Consider the following 26,249-nt stretch of genomic DNA (forward strand, 5'->3'; position numbering starts at 1 on the left):
AACTACAATTTGTAATTTTTTTTAAAATCTCATATTACTGCTTTGGCCTAATCTAAACTAATTTTACCGGTTAATAGGTTTAAAAAGGTTTACGTTTTTTAAGGGCTTTTAAAGGTTTTAAATTGTGTTTACTGCTTTTAACTCCTTCTCTTTCTCACCCATTATAGATCTCCAGTAAGCAGCAGCAGGAATCATTTCACTTTTACTTATAGTGCTTGGATCTTTGCCACCTTTGTCATAAAGCATCATTTTATCTGAAAGGCGGTGCTTAAAAAAAGCAGATTTCACCAGAAAATTTAAAGTTTCCAGTGTTGGGGAAATAAAACACTATTGCTAAAGTGGTGGTGAATTTCATCTTAACCACTTTAAGACCGGAAGGATTTGCCCCTTTCTGACTATTCTTCCTATTTTGTGATTTGGCACTGCGTTAGTTTAACGGACAATTGCACGGTCATGCGATGCTGTACCCAAATAAAATTGATGTCCTTTTTTTCCCAAAAATAAAGCTTTCTTTTGGTGGAATTTGATCACCTGTGCGATTTTTATTTTTTGCGCTATAAAAGAAAAAGTGCGACAATTTTGAAAAAAAAAAAAAAAAAACAATATTTTTCACATTCTGCTATATGACATTCTCAAAAAAAAATTTTTAAATCAAATTTTTTTAACATTTTAGGCCAATTTGTTTTCCGCTATATATTTTTGGTTAAAAAAATCACAATAAGCGTATTTTATTGGTTTGCGCAAAAGTTATCGCGTCCACTAACTATGGGAAAGATTTATGTCATTTTTATTGTTTTTTTTTTTTTACTAGTAATATCGGCAATCTGCGATTTTTTGTGGGATTACGACATTGCGGCTGACAGATTGGACCCCTGACTGACATTTTTTACACTTTGGGGGACCAGTGACATTACAACAGTAATCAGTGCTAAAAAGATGCACTGTTACTGTAATAATGACTGGCAGGGAAGGGGTTAACATTATGGGTGATCAAGGGGTAAATTTTGAGCCTAGGGGAGTGATTCTAACTGTGGGGGGCGTGGCTTCTGAAATGGCCATAGAGACATGTAATCCTATATAGAAGGATCACATGGGCTCTATGATCATTCCGGGGAGAAGAACGGTCAGCTGTGTTAACAACAGCTGGCCGTTCTTCTCTCTCAGAGGGGAGCGATCGAGGGTGTCAGGCGGCAATCGGAGCCGCCTGCCTGCTGTATCAGCTTCCCCGCCGGCGGTGCACGCTCGCCCCATAGTCTCCTGAGAGCGAGCGCCGTACATGTATGCCTGTATGCGATTTGCCGGGGAGCGGCTGCTTGCCGCTGTATAACTGCGGCGGGCGATCGGGAAGTAGTTAAAGCAGAACTTAATACACTGATTTAATAGTTACCAAAAAATGTTCAATAAATGTTATTATTTTTTAAATACTTTTTATTGAACATTTTCAGATGATACATTATGCCATTATATATCAGAAGAATGTGTCATGGCATTAGAGGATGATGACCAACCATCATTTTAAAAAGAGAGGATAAACAAGCAAGCAAACAGTAGCCTCTACTGGAGTTGGAAAGGAGTTGGAGAGGTGGGTATGTGCATCCCATGTGCCTCCTTCATCCCATCTTTGAAAAGTGGGTATTAGCTTGTAGTAATAGGAATAAACTAATAAAACGAATCAAAAGCTAGCCAACGTAGATGTGATATCCAATAACTTTCAGATTGCCCATGTTATTGATAGGATCAACTTTGGCATATTATCTGTATAATGAAAAGGGAGCAATAGTTTATTTAGTGTATTTTTTTTTAATCCAATATGCATTCAATAAACCATTTCCACCTAATAAAGACGTTTCTAGTATACAAGGGTTTGTGGAGGTGTGAATTTAGTTTTTCTTTATATGGACATTTTTTTTATTTTTAATTAGATCTCGGCCATTGTGATTGTGGTTTTGGTATTCCTATGTCCCATTATAGATCTCCATGCTGTTAGAAGGCATTTGGGTTATTTTATGCTGTTTAGGGTGGCATTCAGAAGTTTGAGATACATAGCTATATAAAGAGCATCAGATGATTTTTGTAAATGGTTGTATTTGCTATTGTTTGAATAAAAGTTATCACTTGATTCAAGAAAGAGGAGATATTTGGGCATGTCCATAATCGGTGTGCTAAGGTAGGGTGGTGGTGTTTGCATTTTGGATAGTTTGAAGCATCAGGGGAGGATGAGTTTGCTGTAAGTGGAATATATGGTCTATGTTTTGTTTTTTTAATCTAGTTTCTCTCCAAAGTTCATTTATAGACAACTTTTTAGACAGTGCTATAGCCCTCAAGCAAATTGTTCACCAGATCTACAGTAGGGAACTCAATATACTAGTTTTTTAGACTGGTGTTAGGTGCAGACTTACATTGCTCAGTGACTGGTGTAGTGTAGATACAAAGAAATGATAAATGGTATTAAATACGTATTTATACATACCAGTGTTGTTTTTGGCAATGTTTTATTTTACATTCTGTTTGCTAGTGCATGTAGAGTGCATGCTACACTCAAGACATGCCTCTGGCGATAACTGTCACATTTGCCAGTGTGTCACCTCATATCCAATCTTTCAAGGGCTTGTGTCATTAGTTGGTCACATATTCAACACAATGGCAATCTGTTTTCTAAAAATCCTATTTTACCTATTTTTCTTTCTGTACAAAGGAAGTTAAGTACATTATCTATAACCTCACTTGATTAATTATGAGTACCATTACAGGCTTGTCTTAGGCATATTGTGAATTAAATCTAACACAGTGTAATCACTACAAGACTCATTATGATAGAAATACTATGAATCTTTCCCACTATGATATGTAATTCATATTTTGTACATTAGAAATGCTGTGCAATTTGCCATAACAGCAGTACAATTAGAGAAGCTTTTTAATGACAAAAGTTTCAGAGTTATAAATTTCCCTTCCAAAGGTGCAGCTCTTTGAATTAAGAGTTATTCAGCTGTGACAAAAAAATACATTATTACTTGTACACATAAATTTCATGATTTCACAATAAAAAGGGACGCTATAAAGTGTGGATCTCTGAATTGCTGAACAGCTTTATTTAAATTATACATGTAAACTTTATGGAACAGCATATCAACTGATCATTTTCCCACTGCCATTCGATGCATATTAATTTTATGCTCCAGTTCTCCTGCTTTTTTGTACTGTTTACTGCATTTGTAAAGTATAAATTCCAAACTGTAATATCGTTACCATGTATAAATTAACTTAGACGGACACAGCCATCTTGGTAGCAGAATTAGAAATGTAACGTCAAAACAAAGAATTCTGGATTGAAAAATTCATAATGTTTTCTGTGAAGTCTTTAATGCTTTCAGTGCTTCAGTGCTTTCAAGTATAATAAAGATGACAATATTATTGAATTTTGTTTTAATTATTCCTTTGACCATAATAACTATCAGATGGCTTAGTATTCCAAATCTGGAACTTTTTTCCTATGAAAGAAGGTGGCATGTTTATTTCATGTTCTAGGACTCTTTATACTTGACAGAAGGATTATAACCAACAGTCAGGTAAAATATTAATTCAGGTGAGTTTAAATCTTTCATGATGATTACATACTTATGCATTAACAAAAATTAGTCCCTCCGTGCCATAACACAGTGCCATCTGAATTAATCCATCATCAAAAAGCTTTCAGAGTTCACATGAAAATGCCAGCAAATTCATCAGTTTGTGAATATAGATCTTTGCATTAAACACCTTCATTTTGGCCAATTGTGCATGTATATATCCGTGAAAGAGATTTGGAGGACATTCCTGGTTTATATTTGGGAAAACATACCAATGGTACAGTAAAATTTTACTTGGTCAACTGATTCTTCTGCTGAAAATGGTAATTTAGGGGATGCCTAAAAGGAAAGGAAGTGTCCATATACAGAAAGATGCAACGCTTTGTTACCTTTACTCTTGGGGCACTATTCATCCCACTAACAAAGAGACACTATGCTTAAGGCCTGCAGTCTTCCCTCATTATTGATACCAGTTTAGCCTTTATTAGGTAAGCCCTACCTATCTGGGGGTCACCTATCTGATTTAATAAAGCTCTCCTGCTTCAGTGTTATCTATCTGATGTGAGCTACACCTTTATGGTCTAAGAGTTCACTTTGATTGTTTATTTACTTCCTTATGGGTAACTTGATAGTATGAAGCCCCTGTGAAGGCTAGTTTGACCGTAGTTTTGTTTTGATTCATGCTTTGTCTTTTCTATTTTTGTACAAATGCTAAACAGAGTTAAAAATAAATAAATAAAAGAGAGACACTATTCTGCCCACTGACACCAACAATGGGACAGACCCCTTCCACTGATATCAACAATGGGGCAATATTCCTCCTACTGACACCAATTATGATGCACTATTCCTCATGCTAATACCAAAGTTTAGTCCAGCCCACCTAAAGTCTGAAGAACAGGAAACTGGCCTTTTGTTTAGAAAGTTTGGAGACCCCTGTTTTAGACTGACAGATACGCTATTTTCAAACAAATGGCAAGGGGCTGGGCACTGTCCTGTGTAACATGTCCGAAAGCAAAAATAAACAGTTGGGGATTCCCTTCATCAATACCAGACCCTTATCCTAGATCAGGGGTATGCAAACTGTGGCCCTCCAGATGTTGCAGAACTACAAGTCTCATGAGGTATAGCAAGACTCTGACAGCCACAAGCATGACACCCAAAGGCAGAGGCATGATGGGACTTGTAGTTTTGCAACAGCTGGAAGGCCACAGTTTGCAAATCCCTGTCCTAGATGATGGTCTGACATAGATGTTAATCGGGAACATCAAACAAAACCAGATGATCAATACAATATGGAATAATACATGTGATGAATCATACATTTGTGTGCTCAACCTTTGTCCTCTAGGCTGACCACCCGGAACACTCTCACTCGCGCTGACAGGAGGAGAGACAGCCGTCACCCTCCTCCTGGGACTCTGCTTCCCACCAAAGATGCTCTGTCATGTGCCTCAGACTTATACCCCATCCCAGGATGCATTGCTGCAGAGTCTGCCCTCAGGGATAGATACAAGCCCTGGGGTACTATTGGATAGGTTTCCTCCACCATCCAATGAGAGCTCTCATCGGATATAGTGGGGAGACTCGCCAGACTCAACAGACACCCTGGGTAACACATGGCAGCCTTACTAAATAATCAGAGCCCCCTGATATGCAGACAGGGCCATCCATATGCTTCTTCCTAGCACCTAACTAGGAGGGTGCTACACTAATAAAGAAATGCATTTAATTTATTATTGTAAAAAAACTTTTTTATATTTCAAAGTTGTTTTCAATATAAGGTCACAATGGGTGGAATTAACAAAGAGTAAGAACATCATTTGTATCACTCTTCTAGACATAAAAAAAGGCACAGATGCTGCTCCAAACTAACAAAGGGGTAGAATTAACAAAGAGACAGATCCAGCACATGGCACAGAGAATGGAGAGCAACAGCTGTATGCTTTCATCCTTCTGCCAATCCCAATTCCCATCCTACCTCTTAGCTTACAGCAAGAAGGAGGAGGAGGGATGTTAACCCTGCAGGCTATTCTTGTGTAATTATCGCATGAGTGGAGATAATAATCTTGATTGCTCACGCAGATGATGCTTACTAGTAAGGCCGGCCATACTCCAACCGGAAAAGACAGTGATTATTGCTAGTGGCTATAGCCACTAGTAATAATCGCAAGTGAATCTAGCAGGCTGGCTGTACCCAACTTTATTAATTGATCAATTTTGTACATTTAGCTCGCTCACATACAGTTCAAATATTGGCTGGTCCATGCTGAACCGGCCGAGATTCAAGCCATCCATGGCCGACCTTACTTTTCTAGTAAAGCAATAACTTCCCTATATACATTCACACAGTAAAACCCTTTTTTGAGTCCATTCAAGTTTCTAATTTTTAACTGAAGCCTAAACTGAAGCCTTAATTAAAGGGGGACTAATTTCTGGCCACCAAAGCGTGTTAGCTGTTTTTATAATGCCAACCAATACATAAATTTGGACCTATCATCTGATCTGGTCCTCCTTTTTTGTTTGGTGCATGTTTTTTCATTAAACCTGAAAACATCAAGTAAAATCAAAGCAACTCCTGATTTGCATACATGTTCCTGGTCACTGACACAATTCAGAAGGTAAGTCAGAGGATTAGCGTTACGACTAGGCAGCTAGCATTTTCAGAAGGAGAGGAAGATAGTTCTTTTTTTTTGGTCATGCTCCAGGCCACCTGTGGATTGCAGTTGGGGAGGAGCCTGATCATGGCACCAGAACTGAGTTTGTGCTAGGAATGCCAGGGGAACCGTCCATGGGACATAGGTGAGCCAAATTCCCTACCTCACCTTTTGAAGTGGCATATGCCTCATTTTTGATCTCTGAGTCAGTGGAGAGACAGGAGGAGGAGGTTGGACCCATGAGGGGAGAGTAAGAAGCAGCACAGCATTGGCAAGTAGAGCCGATTAAGGAGCAGAAGCGGAAAACACTGCAAAGAGCTGAAGAAATGAGAGGAGGCAGGACCTCGACCCAAGTCTCGGCTGAGCTGCTGGAGAGCGGAGACGCCGGAGAGTCTGCTTGGCCGCCTGGCTGAAATGTCACAGCAGATGGGCTGAGTCCATAACTCACAAGCCACCGAGTCTCCTGCAAGGAGAGAAGCTGTGAATCTAACAGAGCCCCCTAACGAGAGCCAACAGCTACACACAGCGGTGTCATCCTCCCCAAACAACAAATAAACCATCCAGCACTTAAGCACCAGCCAACTTACAGGGAGCGTGACTATATTTTAGAGCTGAGTGGTGAGTTCCCCCTTTCATTCATTCAGCATAATAAGAGCTCAATGAGGGGGAAGAAAAGAAGAGGAAAACTGCAATGAAGGGTAAACCAGTTAAAGGGAGCGGAGTCGCAAAATCCCCAAAAATAAGCATTAGCCCAAGGACAATTAAAAATGTATATCTCAAGAAGGGAATACCGATAAAATGGCCAATGAAAAACAATTGTGAGCCCACGGGAAACAGGCGACAGGAAGTAGCAAAAAAGGGCAGCAGAGGGAACAAGCATGCTTATTCAATTGAAAATCGACCTAGAAGATGAAAGTGACCCAGAAAGCAGAGATATGGAGGATCAAAGTTTAAAAGCACAACTGCCCACAGAATTAGAAAAGGTGGATATGTTCACAAGAAACTAGAACTCTCTCTTAAAACAGCCATGGCAACATTGCACGGTGACCTGGGTCAGATACTGACAGGAGTAGAAGACACAGAAAAGAGACTGGATACCCATACTTAAGCAATAGACGAATTTAAAGAAGAAATTAAAACTCTACAAATTGAAAGGAGGTACATTGCAAAAAAAAAAAATAGTGGATCAGGAAAATCAGAACAAAAGAAAAAAACTTGAGAATCTATTGTCTACCAGAGGCAACACAGGGAGAGGACTTAACAGAGATAATGAACACGATTTTCAACCCATTTTTAGGCAGAGTATCATCAGAAAATGGGAGGATAGAAAGGGTGCATAGGATCAGAAGACCGCAGAATGTAGCAGTGGAAACCTCAAGAGATATAGAAGTGAGATTTCACTACTATGAAGAAAAGGCACACATATGGAAAGGACTGAGGGGAATACCCCCATTAAACTACGAAGGGACCACCCTGCAGACTTTCGCCAATTTAGCACCTGAAACACTAGCAAGGAAGAGACACCTTAAACCATTGTTGGAACAGATGCGCAAGATATCCAATACAGTTGGGGCTTCCCTGCCTGTTTGGTAGGATGGAAAGATGGCTGTTCATCTAGACTCAAATTTCCAGAAGAACTTAAAGACTTTTGCAGAAAATTAGATCTACCTGTACCGGTCATCCCTGGATGGACTAATACCAAGACCCAGTGGATCAAAACCTTATATAAACACCCAATGACCACTGTAAAAGTAAATGGGAGTCTGTCTCAATCACTTGTAATGTACAATGAAACAGAACAGGGATGTCCGCTCTCCCCCTCCTGTTTGTGCTGTCATTAGAGCCATTACTGGCAACTATACGAAACTATACAGATGAGGGGAGGGGGGGGGGTGAGGATCGGAAGAGAGGAACACAAAGTAGTGGCAAAAGCTGATGACGTTCTGTTTTATATATATCAAACCCAAGGAAAAACACTGCCAAATCTAATAAAATAAATAAAAAGATATGGAGAACACTTAACTTTACGATTAATCCTGTAAAGTCTGCAATCCTGAACATAAACATAAATAAGAACAATGAACAAGCCCTACAAAAAGAATTTTCATTTACCTGGGGAAAAACCTATTTAAACTATCTCCAGATAAAATGAACACCATCATGGGGGCGTGGCCAGCGCGGGATAGTGATGGACGCTTGAGCTCTAGCTCCGCCAGCCGACGACTCCATCCAGCGCCATCCCCAGCGACGTGAACAGGATTTTCACCCTCATCTGACTCCGGCTGCTTGTGGCTACACACCGCGATGTCCCGCAAGAGGAAGGATGTAAAGGGACCGAAGAAACTGACGGCGTTCTTCCCGATGCCGGCCCGAGGCGGTCGACAAGATGGCGCCGGCGCTCCGGGCCTTGCCGCCTCGGGGAAGCAAAGGGTCCATTACACCGACCTGCCAGAAGATACAGCCCCTTCTGGCACCCAGCAACCAGGTACCCTTTCTCCTTTCGCTTCTGCACCATCCAGCCCTGCATGCACAAGCCCGGCCAAATCTAAAATACGGCTGGATCCCGCAGACAAGGCCTCACAGCCTGGGAGCTCGAGTAACCCACTACTGCCCATCTCCCTGGGGTCCTCTCCCTTCGCTGCCTTCCCCACAGCTGGCCAACCTATCATGGACACGGCATTAAAGGACATGATGTATGCCCTCCACACCTCCCTCCAGGCAGATATAGTCTCCCTTGCTACTAAGTTTTCTGCTGAAGTTCTCTCATTAGGGGAAAGGGTTCACACTGTGGAATCCTCTGTATCTGAGATTGTGACTACAGTAAATGACTTGGTGGAAGCGCATGAGGAAAATTTGGATGAGCGGCAATGGCTGAAAGCTAAAATCGCAGATCTGGAGGACCGCTCCAGAAGGAACAATCTTAAGATCCGTGGCATTCCTGAGACTGTGCTTCCTGCTGAGCTACACAAATTTGCCACTGATGCGTTTTTAGCGATTTTACCTGGAGCGACTCCCCTGGAGCTGACGATTGACCGTATACACAGGGTTCCTAAACCCCCTTTTCTCCCGCAACATGTGCCACGCGACACGTTGCTCCGTGTGCACTTCTACCAGACCAAAGAAGCTATCCTGAACAAGGCTAGGTCCTTGGGCAATCTACCTGATCCCTACTCCGCTATACAAATTTTTGCAGACCTGTCTAAGCATACTCTGGACACACGTAGACAACTTTCTACTATCACCAAGGCTCTGCGAAACCACAACCTGCCGTACAAATGGAAACACCCCTCCAAGATTTCGGTGGAGAGGAATGGAGAGTCATACATGATCACCACGCTAGATAGGGGCATATCCCTGCTTCACTCATGGGGCATCATCCCCGACCCAGTACCCCCCCGGGAGCAAAAAAATCCCCGAGCAGAGTTCCCCCACAATGGCAATCCATGCCGCAACGCAACTCGAGAGACACTTGATTGACTGGGCTCGCAATCCTGTTTTTTTGTTTTTTTCTCTCCGGACTTTTTGCTGGAATCCTGTTCCACTCCCAGCTTGTCGTCTAGAGGCGTTTAGCCCGTTTGGCTGTTGAACTGTTCTCACCCCCGACTGGAGACGGCTGTCCCAGCCTATGGTTTCCTTCTGCTTTTGTGTTCTATGTCTGTATTGTCTGGTCTTGTGTTGTTCCTTTTCTCCCTCATCCGCAGGTGTAACAGACTCTGATCTGCCTCGAGAAGATATGTCTGTCCCCGGAATTGCCGGGAAACCCCTCAAGATCCACATTTCTGCAAGATTCCTCTACATGACTACAGGAGACTACATTGTCAACTCCCGACTCTCCACTCATCCATCTACCTACACTATGTCTATCGATGGTTCCGTGAGTACTGATCCCTCGCACTCACCTCCACGCACACATGACGGTTAAAATTCTATCTGTCAATGCCAACGGCCTCAATCACCCAGCTAAGCGCACTTCTTTGTGGGGCACTGCCATTAAGAACAGAGCTGCCATTGTTAGTGTACAAGAGACTCACTTCTTAGACCAACATGCTCCCCTCTGTTCCCATAGAGAATACCCCACGGTTTTCACAGCCTCTTGCTCTAAGAAACGGAAGGGTGTACTAATGGCCATACACAAGGACTTGGATTTCGAATTAATCACCTCAGTCACGGACGCCAACGGCAGATACTTGATCATAGTCTGCTCCATTGATGGATTTACAGTAACTTTGGTCTCTATATATGCCCCCAACGTTCACCAACTCCGGTTCCTGAATAGAACTATGACTAAAATCCGTTCTGTCCAAAAAGGCCCCTTGGTGCTGTGTGGTGACTTTAACCTCCCCCCAGACAGATCTGTGGACACTTCAGCTGCCACCACCAGATGCCTTCCGTCTTTGCAAAATTTCATCCACAAACATGACCTATATGACATCTGGAGGTGCCATCATCCCTCCGATAGGGAATTCTCCCACCACTCTGTGGTGCACAACACGTATTCGCGTATTGATGTCATCTTGTCTGATTTGACTTTACTCCAAAGGGCAGTGGACTCAGAGATAACCCCGATCACATGGTCCGATCACGCCCCAGTGAGTGTTGAACTCTCACTGTCACAAAAACCCAAAGCGACAAAACCCTGGAGAGCTAATGCTGCTCTGCTCAAACGCCCGGACAATGTCGATTTTCTGAAGCACTCCCTAATCAAATTTTTTGAGACCAATCAGGGGTCGGTATCTGAGTCCGCGACTCTTTGGAACGCCCACAAGGCATTCAGTAGAGGGGTACTCATTCAATTGCAGCGTAGGACAAATAGGAGACGCTCCCAATTGGTAGATAAGCTCACGAAAGATATTGCAGCTCTGGAAACCCAGAACCAGACCAAACCCTCCACTGACTTAAAATCCAGACTCTTGACGCTCAGGCGAGAACTCCGCTCTCATCTCCTAGACACTTACGAAAGTAACCTCCAAAGAGCCAAGGCGACGTACTACGCCACCAGCAACAAAGCTGGCAAGCTTTTGGCTGCCAAGCTTAAGGGACAACGTACTAAAACTAAAATCAAATCCATCGTCCACCCCCATACGAACGAACGACTGCACGACCCTAGGGACATAGCTAACGCGTTCAGCAGCTACTATGAATCCCTCTATAACTTGAAGGATTCTGTACCCTCCCCCCCCACCTCCGACCATATAAAGCAGTTTCTAGATAGTATTTCACTACCTTCCCTCTCGCCCGTACAAACCACACAACTTAACGCCCCCTTCACAGTGGAAGAAGTTCAGGCAGCCATAGGGTCCTTGCCGACTGGGAAATCCCCTGGCCCAGATGGTCTAGTAAACGACTACTACAAGAGCATGACAGACATACTGGCGCCCCATCTGTGTGCGGTGTTCAATGCTGCCGCAGATACCTCAGCTTTCCCGACGGAGATGCTTGAAGCTACCATCGTGACCCTACCCAAACCAGGCAAAGACCCGTCAACCCCACAAAATTTCCGTCCCATCTCCTTGCTCAATTCTGATATTAAAATTTATGCCAAGGTAGTTGCTAATAGACTGATGCCACTGATGCCAAGCCTAATACACGAAGACCAATCGGGTTTCACGTTAGGTAGACAATCTGCTGACGCGACCAGAAGACTTATAGATGTTATCCACGCTGCACACTCCAATAGAATGCCTTCTCTGCTCCTATCTTTGGATGCAGAGAAGGCATTCGATAGAGTCCACTGGGGATATCTCCAGGAGGTTCTCCGCAGATTTGGTATAGATGGCAGAATGCATGCTGCTATCCTGGCGCTATACTCCCACCCGACGGCTCGAGTCCTGGTCGACACATCCCTCTCCTCACCTTTCCATATCACAAACGGCACACGGCAAGGGTGCCCCCTATCGCCCCTGGTTTTTAATTTAGCCATTGAGCCCCTGGCCCAAAAAATGCGTACAGACCCCTGCATCACCGGGATTCACGTGGGACCTCAGGAACACCGCATCAGCTTATTTGCTGATGATGTTATCCTGATGGTATCGAACCCAACTTCCTCCCTTCCACGAATCAAATCTATTCTGGCAGAATTCGGGGAAGTCTCGTTGTACAAAGTGAACGAGGCTAAATCGACTATGCTAGACATTGGTATAGACGGAGTAACTAGAAACCTTCTCACTAGATCGTTTCCATACAAATGGGCGGACGACGGGGTTACTTACCTAGGCATAACCCTCACCAGATCCACCAACCTCCTGTTCCAGGCAAATTTCCTCCCCTTCAAACTCCAACTATCGAAAGAACTTCAGAACCTAGCGAAATTTGAGTTGACATGGTCGGGGCGACTAGCCGCCTTTAAGATGTGTACACTACCCAAACTGCTGTACCTTTTCAGGTCAATTCCCATCCCCATCCCCAAATCGTTCCTACTAGCTTTGCAGTCGATGGTGTCCCGCTATTTATGGCAGGGAAAGCGTGCCCGGTGTGCGAGGGGGATATTAATGAAGTCTAGAGAAGCAGGGGGAGCCTCTGTGCCCAACCTGGAAGAGTACTACCTGGCATCCGTCCTTTCGCAACTTCGCCCATGGTTCCAGAGCTCCCCAGACACTGTCTGGGGGAAACTGGAACAACATCTAGCTCCTCGCAGAGACCTCGTCTCATGGCTCTGTAGTAGGCAAACTAGGGACAAGGTCCCGGCGTACTTGCCTCCGACCGTCAGAGCTTCGATCGCGGCATGGCTGCGACTGACACACTCGCGATGGAAATGCACCCCGCTCACGACTATTTCTCTACCTCTACTTAGCCTCCTCCAAGTAGTCCCAGACATGAATCTGGGTCACTGGACAGACCATGGAATCACCACTCTAGACGACCTCTATACTGGTAGTACCCTTAAATCTTTCCCACAACTGTCTTCGGAGTTCCATATCCCCAAGACCGAATGGTATAGACATGTCCAAATCAAGTCCTGCCTGAAGCGCAATCCCCAATTCAGGGCCAACATCCCGAAGAGAATTTGGGAATTCCTCACGTCTTCTTCTCAGAGGGCGAAGGGTATCTCCACTATCTATCCTATTTTAAATCGAAAAAGGCGTTTTCTCCAAATCTCCTCCCCTGCTCAAATGGGAACGAGATTTGGGGGAGTCCTTCTCCCCTCAACAGTGGTCCAAGGCCCTATCCCTGAGTAGTAAAGCCTCCTTGAGTGCCTCCATTAGAGAAATGCACCTTAAAATTCCACTTAGATGGTACCTCACACCTGACATAATAGCGAAGTTCCATAACGACACTCCTCCGACATGCTGGCGTTCCTGCTGCAAAATAGGCACTATTAAACATCTGTTGTGGGACTGCCCACCAATCCGCGCCCTCTGGTCTGAAGTTTTCCAGCTGCTAACCTCCATTACTCAGCTACCCCTGAACCCGACACCGGAACTGGGTCTTTTGAACTTGACCATAGAGACTATCCCAAGACCGCTCCGTAAACTAGTACTGAACGTCCTATTCGCAACTAGACTGAGTATTACTAGAAAATGGAAGAGTAGCCAACCCCCTTCCCTCCAGGACATCGTCCACACCACCCAACTGCACCACACGTACGAGTTGCTTGTAACCCCCAATTGTGAGTCTTACCGTAAGGAAAAGGACTTATGGTCCAACTGGGACCACTGGTATAATCTGAATATTTGTGTGTAATTTAATTGATGGCCGCTAGATGGCGCACTCCCACTGTTATGTGATTTCCAATGGAATAGAGTGAAGTAGTCATGCTCCAACCTCCCATTTGATACCTGTTATGGATGTTGTAAGCTTTTCAGTTTAAAGGATCCTGTTTTACGATTATTACTTGATTGCTGTTTCACAAAAGCTGTTACACGTATTATTATTATACATACCTGCTTATTGTTATACCCTGTTGTTTGAAAAAATTTTCAATAAAAAAGATTTGAAATGAAAATGAACACCATCATTAAAGAATGTTTTACCAAGTAAACTATATCCCACTTAAGATTAAAGATTAAATGGAAAGACGACAACAAGGCCAATCTCCTGGGTAGGACAGATAAATATGATTAAAATTGTGATCTTGCAAAACTTCCTAATAAATTCCAAATGTTACCAGTATTTGTACACCAAAGTTATTTTAAGATATTGGAAACCAATAATATCAAGGTTTGTATGGCAGACTAAGAAACCGAGAATACAGCTCTCAGTATTGACTAGCGATAAAGCACGTGGGGGATTAGCTGCACCAGATTTTAAAAGGTATTATAAAGCTGCTGTATTGCCACAAAAGGTTGAGTGGAAAAAGAAAAGATGTGATAAAAGATGTTTAGCACTAGAAAATACACTAAGTAAAATATGATTAAGCAATCATTTTTGTGTTCCGCAACAGTATACAATGTTAGATGTAAATACACAAGAATTGACTAGGAATAAATTTAGGGTTTGGGATGCAACTTATGAACAAACAAAATGTGAATATAATTCACCGTTAATTGCACTCAAGGGGACAACATTTTTTTTACCTGGTAATGAGACACATGGTAATGAGAGACAATTGGGGAATTGATTAAAGATAAAAAGGCACAGATAAAAGATGTAGTGAAAAAATTAAAAATATGTCCATATCAGGAACTGAAACACAAGAGGATCTTAATGATATTGAATGAATGGCAGTATTTGCAGCATTTGCAGACATTTTGTGACGTCACTACACCAACCTTTTAGGTCGGAGGGGGATTATTCTCCTTTTGAATGACTGTGGAATTTCCAGACGGTGGTGAAATATAATGTCTCTCGGATTTATATAATTCTTATGGAGAGTGGGAATACCGCTATTCATTCTAAATGGGAAGAGGAACTGGGAACACGCCTGAAAGAGCAACAATTGGACAAAGTCCAGGAAAAAAGGGTTTGCTGGGTGCTAATGCTGGGAAGTGGGTCCCGAATTCAAAGGTCTTGATAGAGGAAGACAATCTGGACATAAGCTGGACTTCTGTGATGCACAATAGCACTATGCTAGTATCCAGGGCAGCTCTGACAGGTGAAGCGAATCCAACAAAAGAAGAAAAAGGCGCCACTGAATGTAGCAAGGTGACTATTGTACAATTGATGCATAAACTCACATGGAATCACATGAAATCCTGTGCGCGTCCTCCTTGCTCTTCAGTCACTTCCTGGTGTGTTGCACTTCCATCCTTTCCAGCAGTCAGGAGATGACACAATGGAAAAGGAACCAATGGAAGGAACAAGATGGAACCAAGGCCGCGGTGAACCGCAGGCCTCACGAATGTAATCACAGACGTGATGACATAACATGTTTCGGAGCATGCGTACAACACTCCTTCATCAAACGAGTGGAGATGCCGGACATTTAAAGACCAGTGGCTGAAGTGGTTGGGAAAGGGGCAGAGCTCTAAACACCAGGAAGAGCCCCAAAGCTCCAGACACTGCAACATTACTGGTATATAAAGACACATGACTAGTAATAAAATTACATTGCAAATTGATAAAATTAAAACATAAAAAGCATGATAACCAGACATCATTCTAGACCTGGAAAAACAAGAACGCTACTAGAATATACAAGGATTAAATGGTAAAAAAGTATATAATTCAAACACTAACTTGAATACCCATCATCATATGGCAGTTACTGTAAAAATTATTATTTAAAATTATTTAAAAAATACATAAATTATGACAGTACATATAGCATTTCATGACACACAAAAAAAAAGGGGGGAAAAAAAGAAAAAGAAGATTATACCACTGAAATTTACAGAATAGCATTAATATCAAGCTCCTCATTCAATCCTCCTGGTCAGAGAACATCCAGGGCATATATACAGTATGTTTATCTCTGACAGAGCCGCTTGAACCTCTCTGCTACAGGGAGACCCTTCTGAACCGATTCAATGACCCACACCCGCAGGCCGTTGGTGCATTTGGCATGATGACGGAGCAAGTGTCTTGGAACACTATGAATGTCCCTCTTTAATGTACCGCCTGTGTTGACCAAAGCGTGCCCGCAATGCACGTGTGGTTCTACCCACATACTGTAGGCCACATGGACATGACAGGCAATAGACCGCAAAATCAGACGAACACGTATGGAACTCGTTGATCTCATACATAGTTCCCTTGATAGTTAAGTCCTTTTGGCCATGTGTGACAAAAATTGGACAAAGTCCAGGGAGCGGCCTTTGCCAGACTGGCCAGAGATTTTAATACAATTGAAATGAACTACAAATGTCTGGCCAGGTGGTATATAATACCAGTTAAAGCTCATAATCATAATCCCGGAGAATTCTATACTATGTTGGAGGGGGTGTAACTTGAAGGGTACCATGGCACATATATGGCGGGAATGTCCAAAAATAAGAGATTATTGGCAGAAGGTATGGCAAATTATAGAGGAGATTGCTGAAATGGAGATTGACGATGACCTGTGGCTTTGTCTATTCCACAACACAAATAGCTCATTAAAACAATATAAGAATATGATAGTACCATATTTAGTAAATGTAGCAAAAAGGACAATCCCAAAAAAATGGTTAGACCCTGGGAGTCCTACGCTGAGGAATTGGTTTAAAAGAATTGAGTGCATTTATTAAATTGAACACTTGTGCAGCAGTAGAGAGGACCCAATGGGGAGATTTTCTACTATCTGGAAAGAATGGGAAGAATTTAACCACTTGCCAACCGCCTACCGCGGATATACTGTGACAGGCTGGCTCGGCTCCTGGGGGTGCATGCCTGCCCTAATTAGGATGCAGGAAAAGCCAGTCCACAGTACCTGCGGCCTTGATTGCTGCTGGGCAGCTGCGATCACTCCCCGCTCAGAGAGAACGATGGTCTGCTGTTGTAAACACAGCAGACCGTTGTTCCCTCTGAAATGAACACAGAGGGCATGTGATCCTCCTATATGGGATCACAGTTCTCTGTGGTTATTTCACAAGTCCCTGCCTCTTACAGTTAGAAGACACACCCTAGGCTCACACCTAACCCTTTGATCACCCCTGGGTTAACCCCCTCCCCTGCCAGTGTCATTATTATAGTAACAGTGAATATTTTTAGCACTAATTACTGTAGTAACATCACTGGTCCCCAAAAAGTGTAAAAAATGTCTGATCTGTCCACCGCAATGTCGCAGATCGCTGCCATTACTAGTAAAAAAAAAATAAAAATGGCATAAATCTTTCCCCTAGTTTATAGACGTGGTAACTTTTATGCAAACCAATCAAAATACGTTTATTGGGGGTTTTTTTTTACCAAAAATATGTAGCAGAATACAAATTGGCCTAAAAGGATGAAAAAATTTGATTTTACATTTTTTTTTTTGGGGGGGGGGATGTTTTATAGTAGAAAGTTGAAAAATATTGTTTTTTTTTTTCGTTTATAGCACAATAAATACAAATTGCACAGGTGATCAAATACCACCAAAAGAAAGCTCTATTTGTGGGGAGAAAAAGGACATCAATTTTTTTTTTTTAAGGTACAGCTTTGCACAACCACGCAATTTTCTGTTGAAATAACTTGGTGCCGAACCACAAAAAATGGCCTGGTTAAGGGGGCAAATCCTTCCAGTCCAGAAGTGGTTAAGAAAACGAGGAAATATACGGAGATATGGGAAACGTAGGGGGGGGTGGGCGGAGTAGGAGGAGAAGGAGGTTTAGTGAAGGGGAGAAAGGATGAAGTGGTAGGATTGAAGAGTGGGGAAGGGGAGGGGATAGGGAGTTTGGGGATTTTTTGTATAAGCATGATTAACTACTTCTGGACCGGAAGGATTAATGACCAGGCCATTTTTTGCAATTTGGCACTGCGTTACTTTAACAGAAAATTGTGCAGATGTGCAACACTGTACCGAAATAAAATGTATGTCCTTTTTTCCCACAAATAGAGCTTTCGTTTGGTGGTATTTGATCACCTGTGCGATTTTTATTTTTTGCGCTATAAACAAAAAAATCTACCATTCTTAAAAAAAACAATATTTTTCACATTTTGCTATATAACATTCCCAAAAAAATTTCAAAATCAAAATTGTTCATCCTTTCAGGCCAATTTATATTCTGCTACATATTTTTGGTAAAAAAAAATCTCAATAAGCATATTGGTTGGTTTGAAAGTTATCCCGTCTACAAAGTAGGGGAAAGATTTATGCATTTTTATTTATTTATTTATTTTTACTAGTAATGGTTACTAGTAATGCCGGAAATCTGCGATTTCTAGCGGGACTGCGACATTGCCACGGACAGCTTGGACCACAAAATAAGATTTTTGGGGGGGACCAGTGACATTACTACAGTAATCAGTGCTAAAAATATGCACTGTTACTGTAATAATGACATGGCAGGGAAGGGGTTAACCTAGTGGGTGATCAAATGGTTAAATGTGAGGCTAGGGGAGTGTTTACTAATTGTGGGGGGAGGGGCTTATGAAATGACCATAGAGACCTGTGATCCTATATAGAAGGATCACAGGCGCTCTGTGATCATTTCAGAGAGAAGAACGGTCAGCTGTGTTTATAACAGCTGACCTTCCTTCTCTCTCAGCGGGGAGTGATCGTGGGTGCCCGGCAGCAATCGCGGCTGCCGCCCCCATGTATCGACATCCCCGCTGCCTAGGGCAGGGCGTGCTCGCCACCCAGTACCAACCGCGCGACCGATGTAAGGCTACGTCAGTTCGCAAAGGAGGGCCAGCCTGCTGCAGTAAATGTGCGGTGGGCGGTCCAAAAGCTGTTTAACATGTGAATTTTTGTTTATGAAGAACCAACCAAAGAATACATTTTAAAAAAGAAAATGTGACTCTCTAAATAATTAAAGTAAAAATTTATTAAAAAAAAAAAAAAAGAGGAGAGGAAGACAATAGTAGGCTATATATTTTTTCAGTACACGTTTCCTTAGAAAAAAAAGTTTTGATTTTGAACAGAAAGTTCAGTTCCTTTTTAGCCTAGCTGCTGTTTTTGTATAATCTGCTGTATCAGTTTTTCTAGGTTACATGATACATACATACATAAATAGAAGTCCATCGTTAGCATTAATTATTCAGTCAGGCACTTAAAATACCAAAAGCATGCTCCACATAAAAAGGGATGGAATTAGTAACACCTTATTAAACAGATCACCTTAAATAGAATCATTAGCCCCAAAGGTAATGCAGCTACTCTGCTGTCACTTGCAAAATTTACACTAGGCAAAAAGCACCTGCTTAAGCAGTGTAATGCCACAGGGACTTTTTTATTTTACATCGGCAATATACTCTTGTTTCCTTTTTAAAACTATGGGTTTAAAAGTCTATCATTCTCAATAAATATGATAGCACACCATAAAAGCTAATTATTTATATATTATTTATCATGTACTACTAAATTCTCATTAAGAAAGTCTACAATATCCATTTCATTATATTTTCATATTAATATTGGCTATATTGTTTGTAATGTTTTGAGCAGAATACACAGTATATTTAATAGGAACACTGTCTGAACATTTGCCAAGTGCAGTGCAGTACAGCGCAATTTGGTTGTGACCTAGTTTATTGATTTACATTTTGAAATTGCAAGGTTTGTGCTGTCATATGATCAAAATCTATAAGTCATTCGATTTTGGTGCACTGTTTTCCATGAAAAGTTAACATATTGGTATTAGGTGTCAAATCTTTTACCATATAACATTTTCAACATGCTAGTAGTCGCCACAAGTATGAATATGACAGAAGTTATCACTGTGATAGTATAGTATTTATTATACAGTAATTATGGTATATATTTCACCTTAGGTGTAGATTTGGTGTTCAGGTTTAAGCTTAACCACTTAAGCCCCGGAAGATTTTACCCCCTTCCTGACCAGGGGGTATTTTGCGATTCGGCACTGCGTGACTTTAACGGACAATTGCGCGGTCGTGCGATGCTGTATCTAAACAAATTTGGCGTCCTTTTTTTCCCACAAACAGAGCTTTCTTTTGGTGGTATTTGATCACCTGTGTGATTTTTTGATCACGCGCTATAAACAAAAAAAAGAGCGTAAATTTTGCAAAAATAGCAATATTTTTCACATTTTTTTATATGAAATTCCCCCCCAAAAAAATGTAAAAATCAAAATTTTTTAACATTTTTCGGCCAATTTGTTTTATGCTACCTATGTTTGGTAAAAAAAATCGCAAAAAGCGTATTTTGATTGGTTTGTGCAAAAGTTATCGCGTTTACTAACAAAGGGAAAGATTTTTGTCATTTTTGTTGTTTTTTTTTTAAACGCGTAATGGCGGCGATCTGCGATTTTTTTTGCGGTACTGCAACATTGCGGCGGACAGATAGGACCCTTGACTGACATTTTTGACACTTTTGGGGTTACCAGTGACATTTCTACAGTAATCAGTGCTATACATATGCACTGTTACTGTAAAAATACACTGGCAGTGAAGGGGTTAACTTTTTTGAAAGGGAGGGGCTATGTGTGTCCCTAGGGGCGTGCTTTCTACTGTGATTGGCTGTGGCTTCAGATGTATGAAGAGTGATCAATGGTTCTACATAGTAGAACCGTATGATCATCCTTCATACACAGGGGAGAATGACAGGCAGCTTGTTTACACAAGCCGCCTGACTTTCTCCCTCTCCCCCGCCGATCGCAGAGTGACCGGCGGACATCGGGTCCGCCGGTCACACGCGCGGGGGGGTCCGTGACCACGCGGGAGCGCGCCTCCGGGGGTGCGCGCTCGCTCCCTAGACCCTCACAAGCTAGTGACGTAGCCCTACGTCACTTTGCCTGTGAGGGGCTGACTGCCGACGTAGATCGGCGTTAGGCAGTCGGCAAGTGGTTAACTTTATGTATTAGGTAGAGATGAATGAGAAAATTTGGGGGCTAGATCTCAGTCAAGGTTTAGGTTTACTGGTTGGGTTAAAGTTCTACTATTTTTTGGGGTGTGATTCATTTTTTGTCTCTAAAAAGTATGTAATATACACTACGAACTTTCATGGCTTCCCAGTCTCAATATCGAGTTGGCCCACCCTTTGCAGCTATAACAGCTTCAACTCTTCTGGGAAGATTGTCCACAATGTTTATGTTTATGGACTTTACTTTGTGCACTGGTCCAAATTATTTGGTGGAGGGATGATTATGGTGTGGGGTTGTTTTTCAGGGGTTGGGCTTGGCCTCTTCATTCCAGTGAAGGGAAATCTTAAGGCATCAGCATACCAAGACATTTTGAACAATTTCATGCTCCCAACTTTGTGGGAACAGTTTGGGGATGGCCCCTTCCTGTTCCAACATGACTGCACACCAGTGCACAAAGCAAGGTTCATAAAGACATTGATAGACGAGTTTGGGGTGGAGGAACTTGACTGGCCTGCACAGAGTCCTGACCTCAACCCAATAGAACTTCTCTGGGATGAATTTAGGCAGAGACTGCGAGCCAGGCCTTCTCGTCCATCAGTGCCTGACGTCACAAATGCGCTTCTGGAAGAATGGTCGAATATTCAAGTAGACACACTCCTAAACCTTGTGGACAGTCTTCCCAGAAGAGTTGAAACTGTTATAGCTGCAAATGGTGGGCCAACTCAATATTGAACAAAAATTTGGGGAGGGAGTATGAGTTAAAAGGTAATAGGGCAATCGGCATGGTTTAAAACATATGGTAAAATGTGTGGGCAAGTCCACAACATGATAATATAGTACAAGGGACAGATGGCCTAATCATCCCTAGGACTAGGGGAAAAAAAAGGGGGGACAAGTGGGACTTTATATGAAGTGCATACAAACGGTTGGGGTGTATACCATGACTATTTTAGCTATATAAGTGGGTTCACAACATGATAACAAGGAAAAGCAATTTAATGATAAATGTCATCAACCATACAAATATCCACATTAGGCATAGGTACATGCATATGGTGATGGGTGCAATAATACAGTTAAAACAACATGGTTATAAAATCGTAAGGAGCTGACAAAGCCTAAACAGGTGAGACACTGGCTAAAATGAGAATATAACAAAACCCTGGGGTAAGTATGTAGAGATTGTAAAAGGATTGCATCATGACAAGCTCTACGCGTTTCGTGGAGTAGGTTCCACTTCTTCAGGAGCGGATGCATTCGATGTCACTGCAAAGAAAATAAAATAAATAAAGGATTCCCCTTATAGATAAAAATGCAATGAACAAGGTAGAAAGTATATATAGAAAACGTAAGGGAAGGAGATATCATCCCAGTCAAAGCCAGTAACCCCCAATGTACTCCCTCCCCCAATTTTTCTTCATGAATAGGGATGGAAGCACACAGCCTTAGCTAAGCGATGCCTCATATAATGTCCCAAAACCCCTTTTTTTGTTCGCAACTCAATATTGAACCCTACAGACTAAGACTGGGATGCTACTAAAGTTCATGTGTGTGTAAAAGGTGTGCCAATACTTTTGACAATATTGTGTATGTGGTAAAGGTATTTTTTTCTGAATGTTTATGTATTAAATATTCAGAGCTGTGTCAGTAGGCAGCAGAGGCAAGAAGGTGTTTTTTCCAGTAGAAATATTGATCACACATTTTTTGTTCCTGCCATCAGGAGAAATACAGTGATTTTAGAGTATATACAAATATTTACACAACCACAACCCTTTTTGTATAAAAGATATGATCCTAGCATGGTGGTTTTCATTTCATAATTACAGCTTGTATGCCTATAGGCTCCAGCATTGCTGATCCAGCCTTTTTGTACTGGATATTTTCATAAAAAAAAAAAAAAAAATGGCATATTATTTCTTATCTTACTCTTTCATGTAAATTATAATCTAAGAATGACCTAAAGTATAGGTTTATTTTGCGAAAAAAAAACTCTGCATGGGTTCCCATAGCCCCTCCTATATAGCGTTCCCATGCACCGGCCTCAGATGCAGCACCCAACTGTACAATCCATGCAATGCGTGCAATGTTTGCATTCATTTACTAGCAGGGCTCCTGTATGCAATGTGCAGATGGGACTAGCATCCCTCAACCTTAGAACTTGAGAAAATGTGACACCTTAAAGAAAAGATAATATGTGGCACATTAAGCATTAAAAACAGAGCATTACATTTCACTGAATATTTGGGAAACTGAGCCTACTTGGAGTACACATTACACACACTTGCGGCTGTACCCACAAAATACACCTTAACTATTGTGCAATAAGTCATTTATTAGGTTTAAAACTCTTATCCCATTTGGACCATTTGCCCATCATGGTAGGCGGTAGGAAGGGGTTGGCAAGACTGTCAGAACGGCCTGAGATTGAGCCTTTTTTAGCCTTTTGAATAGGTTTTGAAGGCTGCTGCTGGTATGTGTGAGTACTTTAAACTGCTTGTACTTCATACTTGCTGCAGTTCCCCAGCCCAACTCCCTCCTTCCTCCCTCCACCACCTACACAGTCTTTCTAAACTGTAACTATATTCAATTTTTCTGTTTTAGAAAAAGGGGGTAGGGAGAGATAAAGCCTCTGTCAGTTGTCCATTGCTGTCTGCCCCTAATGGGACTTCCTATCCCCATCACCAGTTTTTTTTTTTTTAACCAAAGCAGAAAGTGAAGTTAAATATCCAGCGGGAACACATCTGATAATGGCTCTAGCCATTCTGCAAAAACAAAAATGTTTTATTGCTGTCTGTACCCCTGTGGAAGATTTACTCGGGACATGAATGTCTCTGGGATAAGAAATAAGGGGAAGTAACAAGCCAGCTATTTTACAAGTTTAAAACTTAAAGTCCTAGGGAAAAGTTGGTTCCAGGACTTGCCTGTCATTATCTTCACTAGCCACAAAACCTAATGTGCTCCAGATTAATGCTAATTGTTTTCTCTTAGTAAAGCCTTGACTTTCCTTAGTAAGGGCTAAGTCCTATCCTAAAGCTAAGCAGTGTGTTCATCTATAATTCCCCTGTCTAAAGAAAAGGTTTTAGTGACTACTAAGGTGAGCTGATTACACAAGGTATGGTAAGTTGACAAGGGGGCTTATATTTAGGGGCACAACTTGAAGATAGGAAAGTCATGTTATGCAGACAACAATACTTCTTCACTAATCACAGCTCCAAGCTCCACATGCTCCCCCTAAGTGGACATTTGAGGCACATATACTCCAATCCATTATATTAATAGAACTAGTCTTTATTACAATTACCATAAAATAATCAATATGATATAGTTGTTGGCATGGTGGACATCCCTGCATCCATAGAAGGCATTTGTAATTGTTGTGCGATAGCCTTTAGGGTTTTCTAATGGGTATTGTCAGCATGTACTAATCAGTGTTTATTCCTTCTGCTGTGTTTCTGCAGCCTGCCTTGTGCTCCCCGGCATCCACTATTGGACCAACTTTGCCACTGGCATCTGCAGTTTCTGCCTGACTTTGTTTTATACCACTATTGTCTATTGTGTATTGTTTATACCAACATTGTCTATCTTGTAAGTGCATATGTACTTCTTCACAATTACAAAGGTTGTCATTTGTTACATGTATATTTAATAAATTTACTTCTCCTTTATGTAGATGCCACATTAGCTCCTGAGGAAGTGACCTTGCCACGAAACACTTGAGAGCATTAATCATACTGTGCAAAGCTATTGTTGTTTCTTTGTCCTTTCTTTGGGTGGGGGGGTTACACCCACTCCAAACCTGCTCCAGGCGTTTAGCTTTATGGGATCTTTAACCACCTACTGAACACATCTCTACAGGAATTGGCTGAGCCCGCATAAATATTTAGGCTGCCGTCCAATTTTTGCTCCCACTGTAATTCTAGAATATTCTAGAATGCAGGGGGAAGCAATCAGACCAGCAGTCTGTGAACCATGGAGAAGACTAAAACAAGCAATTCCTGCTCCACTGATTACAGAGATGCTAAACTAAATTTACCTAGCAACATACACTATGTTAGAGCACACGGAGTTAGCTACAAATAGAATAGAATAGAATAGAATAAAACTGAATAGAAACATACATACATACCAGGTCTGTATTTGTGATTGTGCAAGTACTCTCTTTGCATGTCCCTGTAGCTAACAGCAAAACAAACAAAGGGAATGTCATAATGTGGTAGTCCGTGAGCAGGTGTCTCTGCCAACATAATAACAATTTGCTCTATTAGGGGTTTATCTCCTTTGGGGCCACAAACAGGTTTCTAGTGATAACCTCAAACAGAAGCGCTAAAAGACTGGAGGCATTAGGTAACTACTCTCTGCCTTATCCTACCATTCTCAAAAATGTTTTCAGCTGTTCTAGTGTGGAAGATCCAGAGATTTTGGGCAGAGCAATAACCCTGCTAGGATCTATGTGTTTTGCTCCAGCCGATATGCAGTGTCCCAAGAATGTTATCTTGTCCTGCCACAATTGTAATTTGTCTTTGCTAACTTTACACGTGTGTCCTGCCAGGTGTTGTAACAGGCTTATTTTTTCATTGTGACAAATCTATGGATTTTGGGCGCAAATCAGAATGTCATAAACATAAGAGAGTATTGCTGTGCGTTCATGCTGAGAAACCCACTAGCCCAAAATGTCAGCAATGACAGCACAGTACCTTTTAGAAATGGACACACAACTCATGGGCAGGCGTGTCCATGCACACTGTTAGCATCAGAAGGTAAACGCAAAAAGATATTGCTGCCCTCTTTGATGGAAACTCTAAAAAAATGTATTGGCAAGGTCAATGGCAGAATAACACCTGGTACAATAGGTGTATCTGGCAATATGATTTTAATAATGGCCTGGAGGTCATGGATCATTCTTTATACCATAGCCTGACCTGGAGTTCCTGTCAATGGAAGGAAACACTGTTCCAGGCAGGTGCATGAGCTAACAGTCTTTCCACACATCAGCAGGTGCCAACCCGATCCTTGATCTGGAGTTTCTTTCTTTGCTACTGGGAATAAAGGTGTATTAGTTGGTGAAGTGCAGAGTTTTACCATCCCTATCTTTATCAACTTATCCATTTGCTGTGGTGTCATTTTGTATTGTTTGATTTTGGGAATTTGACAGTTGCCTTTTATTTTGAATTTTACTGGAGGTAAATCCAGGGCTACTACATCAA

The sequence above is a fragment of the Pelophylax lessonae genome (genome assembly GCF_965119305.1).
Source record: "Pelophylax lessonae genome assembly, chromosome: 2".
NCBI lineage: Eukaryota > Metazoa > Chordata > Amphibia > Anura > Ranidae > Pelophylax > Pelophylax lessonae.